This window comes from Meles meles, chromosome 18, assembly GCF_922984935.1.
Source record: "Meles meles chromosome 18, mMelMel3.1 paternal haplotype, whole genome shotgun sequence".
Taxonomy (NCBI): domain Eukaryota; kingdom Metazoa; phylum Chordata; class Mammalia; order Carnivora; family Mustelidae; genus Meles; species Meles meles.
Window position 1 is genome coordinate 21,548,476 of NC_060083.1, and position 7,583 is coordinate 21,556,058.

Below are 7,583 nucleotides of genomic sequence, written 5' to 3' on the forward strand. Positions count from 1 at the left end.
CCTAACTGACTGAGCTACCCAGGCGCCCCTATAAAATTTATTTTCAATTCTTTTCTTGTACAGTACTTTATACTTAAAGCAGTTTGCTATTGGAAAAAATAATAGTACTTAAAAGGGCAAGAATCCCATTTTTTAATTTTTTTTAAGATTTTATTTATTTTAGAGAGAGAGCAGGGGGAGGAACAGGGGTGGGGTGGCGGTGGGGCAGCGGCGGGGCAGGGGTGAAGAATCTCAAGCAGAGTCTGCACTGAGCAGGGAGCCTGATGCAGGGCCTGATCTCATGACCGTGAGAGCAAGACCTAACTCACCCAGGTGCCCTTCATTTTTGAATTTTTATAAAAGCTTAGGAATGTGGAATGTTCTTCGATCTGCCTGTTTGTGTCCTGTTTAATACATATTGTCTTAATGAATTGGAAAATATTTCTAAAAATATGAAGAAAATAAAATCACCTTTTAAAAAATATCAGTAGCAGGCCTCTACCTACAAATTTCCATTGAACTGGTCTTGGGTGGGACCCAAGCCTCAGACTTCTGAAGCCCCTCCCTCTAGGTGATTCTAGTGTGTAGCCAGGAATAAAAACATTTGCAAGTAATATGGGGTAGCAAAGAACTCCCAAGCCTGGAGCCCGTTGCCCTAGTCCCTGCATGAGAACGTATGTTATCACACCATAATTCTAAAATTGTTTTTGTGGAGGCCAAGAAAAACAAGGCTGTACCCACCTCAAGTCTAGCCCTGACATAAGTGCAGCCATCTTGACGTTCCAGATTATCTCAGAATATTTCTTGGGTTCTGACTTTAAACAGTCCCTCTCTCCTTTAATTATTGATTTAAACCCCTGGACTGGAAAAGGGTTTTTTTTGTCAAATAGCAAAAAAACTTATTTGAGTTTCATTTTCTTTTTGTAACACTAATCATGTTTTGCTATTTTCTCCCATGTCTCCTCACCTGACTTCACCTCCTTCGCTGTCATAACTTCCACAGATGATCCTTTCCACTTGGGAAGATCACCTGAGCAGTGTCCCCTGGACTCAGCTGCCTCTGTCTTTCATAACTCCCCTACACATTCCCCAACTGACCAGTGTTGTCCCGAGTAGGTAGCAACAACTCTACGCCCCTATTCAGCAGGAAGAAGTTACAGAAGATGAGACCTTCCACCTTCAACAACCTTAAAGATACGAGAGTCAAATTGTTCAGGGGGGAATGATGCGGGAAACAGAGGCAGAAGAAAATCATTAAAATTCCTTACCTACTGACAAGCCCTCGAAACAGACAGAGTGGCTCTCCCCTGGGGACTCAACTACCCTCACCTTGAGGTTTTGCTAAGGACAATCCTAGCCTGACCGACCCCCTACTCCAACAGGTCCAACCAGGATCCTGTTAAGTCTACTTTAATAATTACTTTAGGAAACTTTACCTCTAAACCTCCAAGATAGTGTCAGCAATCATTCCCAAGCATATGACCCACTGATATACATCTAAAGGGTCTCAGGAGAAGATTTTTATTACTGGTAATAAATAACCTTTCTCCCAACAATAGCTAGCCCCTCAAGGTCCTGGAGACCTTGCTTCCAAAATTCCTTAGAGACTTACATCAACCCTAATCCCCTTTGTCCTCACCCACCGCAGAGTCCACTCCTACTCTGCCTTTAAAAACTCTGACTGTAATCCGGTTCAGGGTCCAAGTCCCTACTCCGCTGTGTCGGGTATATTGAGCCCAAGCTTAAGCTTGTTAAATAAACCCTCGTGTGGGGCACCTGGGTGGCTCAGTGGGTTAAGCCACTGCCTTCGGCTCAGGTCATGATCTCAGGGTCCTGAAATCGAGTCCCACATTGGGCTCTCCGCTCGGCAGGGAGCCTGCTTCCTCCTCTCTCTCTGCCTGCCTCTCTGCCTGCTTGTGATCTTTCTCTGTCAAATAAATAAAATCTTTAAAAAAAAAAACCCTCGTGTGATTGCATCGGTGTTGGCTCCTTGGTGGTCTCTCAGACGTGAAAACTCGAGTACAACAGTTTTGTGTGTGATTACCCCCAATAAGAGGCACTCCCCAGGGATAGGACTGGTGTCTGTTAGAATGTAGCAGGGTTCTGTCTATGCTAAACAGCTGTCTGATAACCAAATTTCTGTTCATGAAGACTTCCTCTGGGCTTGTCTTCAAATACCTGGCCACATTAGAAGGATCATAATCACCTGTAAGCATTACATGACAATGATCACAAGGAACGGTGGGAAGAAGTAGGGAGAACATCCTACCAGGCTATGGACACGGAGGGCTCCAGTAAGAGTAACAACTCAAAATTCCCTGCCCCTTATTCTATATGCACATATATTTCCAGAAGCTCCCTGGAGATTTTCCTGTGTGCCCATGGTTAAATCCTTTCCAGCTGAGCCCTGGCTTCTTCACAGAGCTGTCACAGGGCACCACCAGACACCACCACCACCTCCTGTCATAGCCAAGACCCAGGAACCCTGGAAGTACTATGGTGACAGGGTTTTCTGGTGCAAAGAGAAAAAGAATGCCTCTTTGCATTAACCCCTCTTTGCCTTACACTCCTTTGAGAGGGGGTTCCTAAGCAGTTCAAGGGAAACTGGGCAGGTGTGCAAATTTGAGAGATCATCAGAGTCTCTGCCCTATTTCCCTGCCTCAGTCATTCTTAAGGGCTCCTTTCTACCCATTCGTCACCTGTGGCTGTATCATCTTCACTTAGAACAAGTTCTCGGGGAGGTTCCATCCTTTGTGTAAATAGGGTTCTGGAAAGTCATCCCATTTGGTCTTCAAATATATCTGAACCCCAGGCTGGATTTCAGCCAGTATCACCACTCAAGTCACAGTCAGTATACACCAGTAACAGCTGTTGATAACCAGAGGGCAAGCAAGGTGCCTCCGGAATCTTAAGAGGCCCCTCCATGAGGCAAACTAATCAAATTGACACTTAATGGAAGGGATTGGCCATCTGTAAAAGCAATTTATTGACTGTATACTCCTTTCCCCAACCACCATCTGAATGTTAAGCATTGTGAAAGCAGGAATTTTGTCGGTTTTATTCGCTAATAGTCCCAAGACCTAGGACAGTTCCTGCACATAGCTGATACTTAGTCATTGATCTTATTGAGTAAATCCAATAAAGCAATATTCCAAAAGCAGGAGAAGGGAAGGAGGAGAAAAATGAACATTTCTTGAAGACGGCAGTTTTCCAAATATTTCATATAATTTGGCATTGAGTGCTCACAACACCTTCAGAGGTGGGTATAATCACCCCCATTTTACACATGAAGAAACAGAAGCTCAGAGAGATCATGTGGCTCAGATTTGAGCTCAGATGTTTGACAAGCACTGATCAATTTTCTGTCCTCATAGTTTCACTGTTTCCAAAATGTCAAATGGAATCAGTCAGCAAACAGACTTGAGTCTGGCTTCTTTGACTTAGCATAAGGCATCTGACTTTCACCCACGTTGTTGGGTGTATCAGGAATCCACTTGTTTTCATTGTGAAGTGGTATTTCATTGTATGCATGTGCCACAGTTCGTCTATCTACTGGTCACTCACGGACTATTTAGGTTGTTTCTAGTTTGGGGCAGTTACAAATAACACAGCTGTAATCATTCACATAAAGGTTTTGTGTGCTCCTCACGACCATTTCTGTAGGAGTGAGACTTCTGGGTCACGTGCTGGAGGCGTGTTAACTTTATAAGGAACTACCGAAGTGATTTCTAAAGTGGCTGTAGCATTTTTGCCTTGCCACCAGCAAGGTATAAAGGTTCCAGTTCCTCTGCATCCTCATCGGCAGTTGCATGGTCAATACTTTTTATTTTCATTTTACTTTTTGTATTTTTTTAAAGATTTTATTTATTTATTTATTTATTTGACAGAGATCATAAGTAGGCAGAGAGGCAGGCAGAGAGAGAGAGGAGGAAGCAGGCTCCCCGCTGAGCAGAGATCCCGATGTGGGGCTCGATCCCAGGACCCTGGGATCATGACCCGAGCCGAAAGCAGAGGCTTTAACCCACTGAGCCACCCAGGCGCCCCTACTTTTTGTATTTTTTAAGTAGGCTCCACACCCAGTGCAGAGACCAACACAGGCCCAAACTCATGACCCTGAGATCAAGACCTGAGCTGAGATCAGGAGTCAGCTGCTTAGCTGATTGGGCCACACAGACACGGCAGTATTATCAGTACTTTTTATTTCAGGCATTCTAAAAGATGGGTAGTCCTGTAACACTCTGGTTTTGATCTGCATTTCATTAATTACTAATGAAGTTGAGCATCTTTTCATGTACTTATCCACCTATCTTGCCATCCATATTTTTTGCCACTCGCACGCATATCTTTGCTGAAGTAGCTGTTCAAGTCTTTTGCCCTTTTTAAATTGTGTTGTTTGCTTTGTTACTGTTCAGTTTTTAAGAGACCTTTATCTACAAGTCATTTATCAGTTATGCAATCTGCAATGATTTTTCCCAAGTTTATGACTTGTCTTCCCATTTTGCCAACAGTGTCTTTTGAAGAAGTCCAATTGACATTTTTTTTTTCCCTTTTACAGATCATACTTTTGGTGTTGTATCTAAGAAATCTTTGCCTAACTCAAAATCACAAAGATGTTCTCTTACAATTTTTTCTAGAAGCTTTATAGTTCTACATTTTGCATTTTGGTTCCTGATCCATTTTAATTGGTGCAGATAATGAGAGGTGTAGATAGAGGTCCGACTATTTGTATGTAGATGTTCATTTGCCCCGGTATCATCCGTTGAAGACTATTGTCCATTTTGATCTAATACTACAGTTTTCCCCTTGTAAATTTCATCTTTCCTACCACATGCCAGTGGGTCACCCATTCATCCAACCATCATCATTCACTTCCTATTGCTTACCTGATTCCAACTATGCTGGTCCTCTTGCTGGTCCTCTAACACACACCTTAATGGACCTGCCTCAATGTCTTTGCGATTCCCTTAGCCCATTCTTCCAAATGCTGTTCTTCCAAATAGCCACATAGCTCACTTCCTCATTTCATTCAGGTCTCTGCTCAAATATTATCTTACTTAAAAGAACTTCTGGAAGACTCCCAATCCTACTACTACTTTACCCTGCTTTATTTCTTTTCATAGCATGTATCACAATCTGACATATTATACATTTATAGTTTATGTATTTGTTGACTGTATAGTCCTTTCCCCAACCACCATCAGAATGTTAAGCATTGCAAAAGCAGGAATTCTGTCTGTTTTATTCGCTAATAGATTCCCAGGACCTAGGACAGTTCCTGCACATAGTTGATATTTAATAGTCATTGATCTCATTGAATAAATCCAATTAAGAAATATTTACTGAGTGTCTCTTAGGTACCAGGCACAGTGCTAAGCTCTGGAGATACAATAAAGAGCAAAACAGACATGGTCTCTGCCTTCCTGGAGCTCACAGATCGGAAGGAAAGACTGACATTAAATGAACAATATGAAATAAATGGATACTAGCTTCTAGAAATAAAATGGATACTAGCTTCTGGGCCTGGAAGAACTACATGGTGCTGGGGAGCTTATAACCCAGTTGTAGAGAGTTGGTCCTGGACATCGGGGAAGGGTGCCCAAAAGGAAGTGGTTGACTGAACTGAGTCCTGAGGATTAAAAGTGGTTAATTAGGTGAGGAGAGTGGAGAATGGGCCTTCTAAGCATCTGGCAACCATGTACAAAGATCATGGGAGAGGAAGAAGCTTGGTATGGATGAGAAACTACAGAAAGGTAGATGTGCCTGAAGGTAGTGAGTCAGGTGAGGAGAGAGGAAGGCAATGAGTCTCAGAGTCATGCAAGGTGGCTGGTAGGAGGTTGCTCCTTCCTAAGAGCAAAGGGAAGCCATTAGAGGTTGGCTCTACCTTTTTAACCACCCTATGCACAGCAAACAAAATAAACACTCAAACACACTTGCGTATTGAAAATGCCCTTACACTTTGCTGACGGGAATGTAAACTGATCCAACTTTTACACAGGGCAATTTCACCATATTGGTTCAAAATTACGAAGGTATTTACCTCTTCACCCAGCAATTCCCTTCTAGGAACTTATCTTACAGATCGCCTTGCCCATGTATGTGATGGCATTTATCCAGGGTTAGTCACTGCAGCTGTAATAGCAGGAGACTGGAAGCAAACCAGGAGTCTCTCAATAGGAGATCACAAAAAATCATGATGTGTCCACACAGTGGACTAAAACCAACCATAAAAAAGAATAATGAGGATTTTTATGCAATTTTTGAAAAAATTCCAAGATTATTAAGTTTTTAAAAAAATGATGGTTCAGGATTGAGTTTATAAATGACTAACATTTATGTGAATAAAAAAAAAAAGCCCAGGAAAAAAAATGGGTATAGCTTTTCTGTGTCCAGTATTTCTCTGGAAAGAGGTGTAAGAAACCGGTATTGTTGCTTGCCTCCAGGCCTTGGGTAGGGGAGTGGATTGGAGGGGGATTTTTACAGTGTACCTCTTTAATTTTGAACCATGCAAATATCTTACCTATTCTACAACTTTAAAAATGTACATGATAATTATTAATTGATTAAATGAATTAGAAATTAATTCATTGGGGCGCTTGGGTGGCTCAGTGGGTTAAAGCCTCTGCCTTCGGCTCAGGTCATGATCCCAGGTCATGGGATCAAGCCTCACATCAGGCTCTCTGCTCAGCAGGGATAAACCTTTATATGTATATCTTTAATAAAGATATATATATATATATAATCTTTAATATAATAAAATAAAACCTTTAAAAAATAAAATCTTTTAAAAAAAGAAATTAATTTGTTAAATAAATGCCTTCCAATCAATACTCCCTTGTACTATTAGAGGAAAAGGAGTTAGGGAATCCTGGCTCCCACCCCACTTCCTGATTCCCAGCATGATCCTCAAGGGGAACCCACCAACAGAGGAATCCTTGGGGCCTTTGGAGCAGGCAGTGGGGTGAAAATGTTTATTTCATTCAATTGGCATCAGGGCCCCCCTCTTTGCCCCTGAAACCAGTGCCTTGTGGCTCCACAGAGACACATTCGTTTGGGGCTTTCTCGAGCTTGTTTAATTAGGTTCTTTGCTGAAAAGCTGCACCATTCGTCTCTGAAGTGGCAACTGGCCTCCAGAGATGCGATCTCCTCTCCACAAGAACTTTTATTAAAAAGGCTGATATTCATGCCATGCTTTTCTGCAAAAATAATAAGCATCCAAAAGTATTTGCGGTATCAGGGAAAGCAGCACAAGGGGGGGTAAGGCCAGAATGCCTTGAGCTCCCCATTTGCCACAACCCAAAGAGCTGGTCTGTGAGTCCTGATTAAATTCCAGTGGTTGACAGCGCAGGTTCATGTCCCGGACCATTCGATTTCATCACCCTGGCTTGATAACGAAGATGAAAGGGAGACCAAGGGGTTCGCCTCCAGAAGGAGTTCCCTGTTTCTCTGGTGCTAATGAAAGAAAGCAGCTGTGAGCTCTGCCCTGGAGTCCCCTCTGGCAAGTTAAGACGTGGACCAGACAGGTGGATCGGGGAGGGGAGGAGTCAGGGGAGGAGAAGAGAAAAGAATGAGGACAAGGTGGAATAGGGATCTCGGACTCCCCGTCT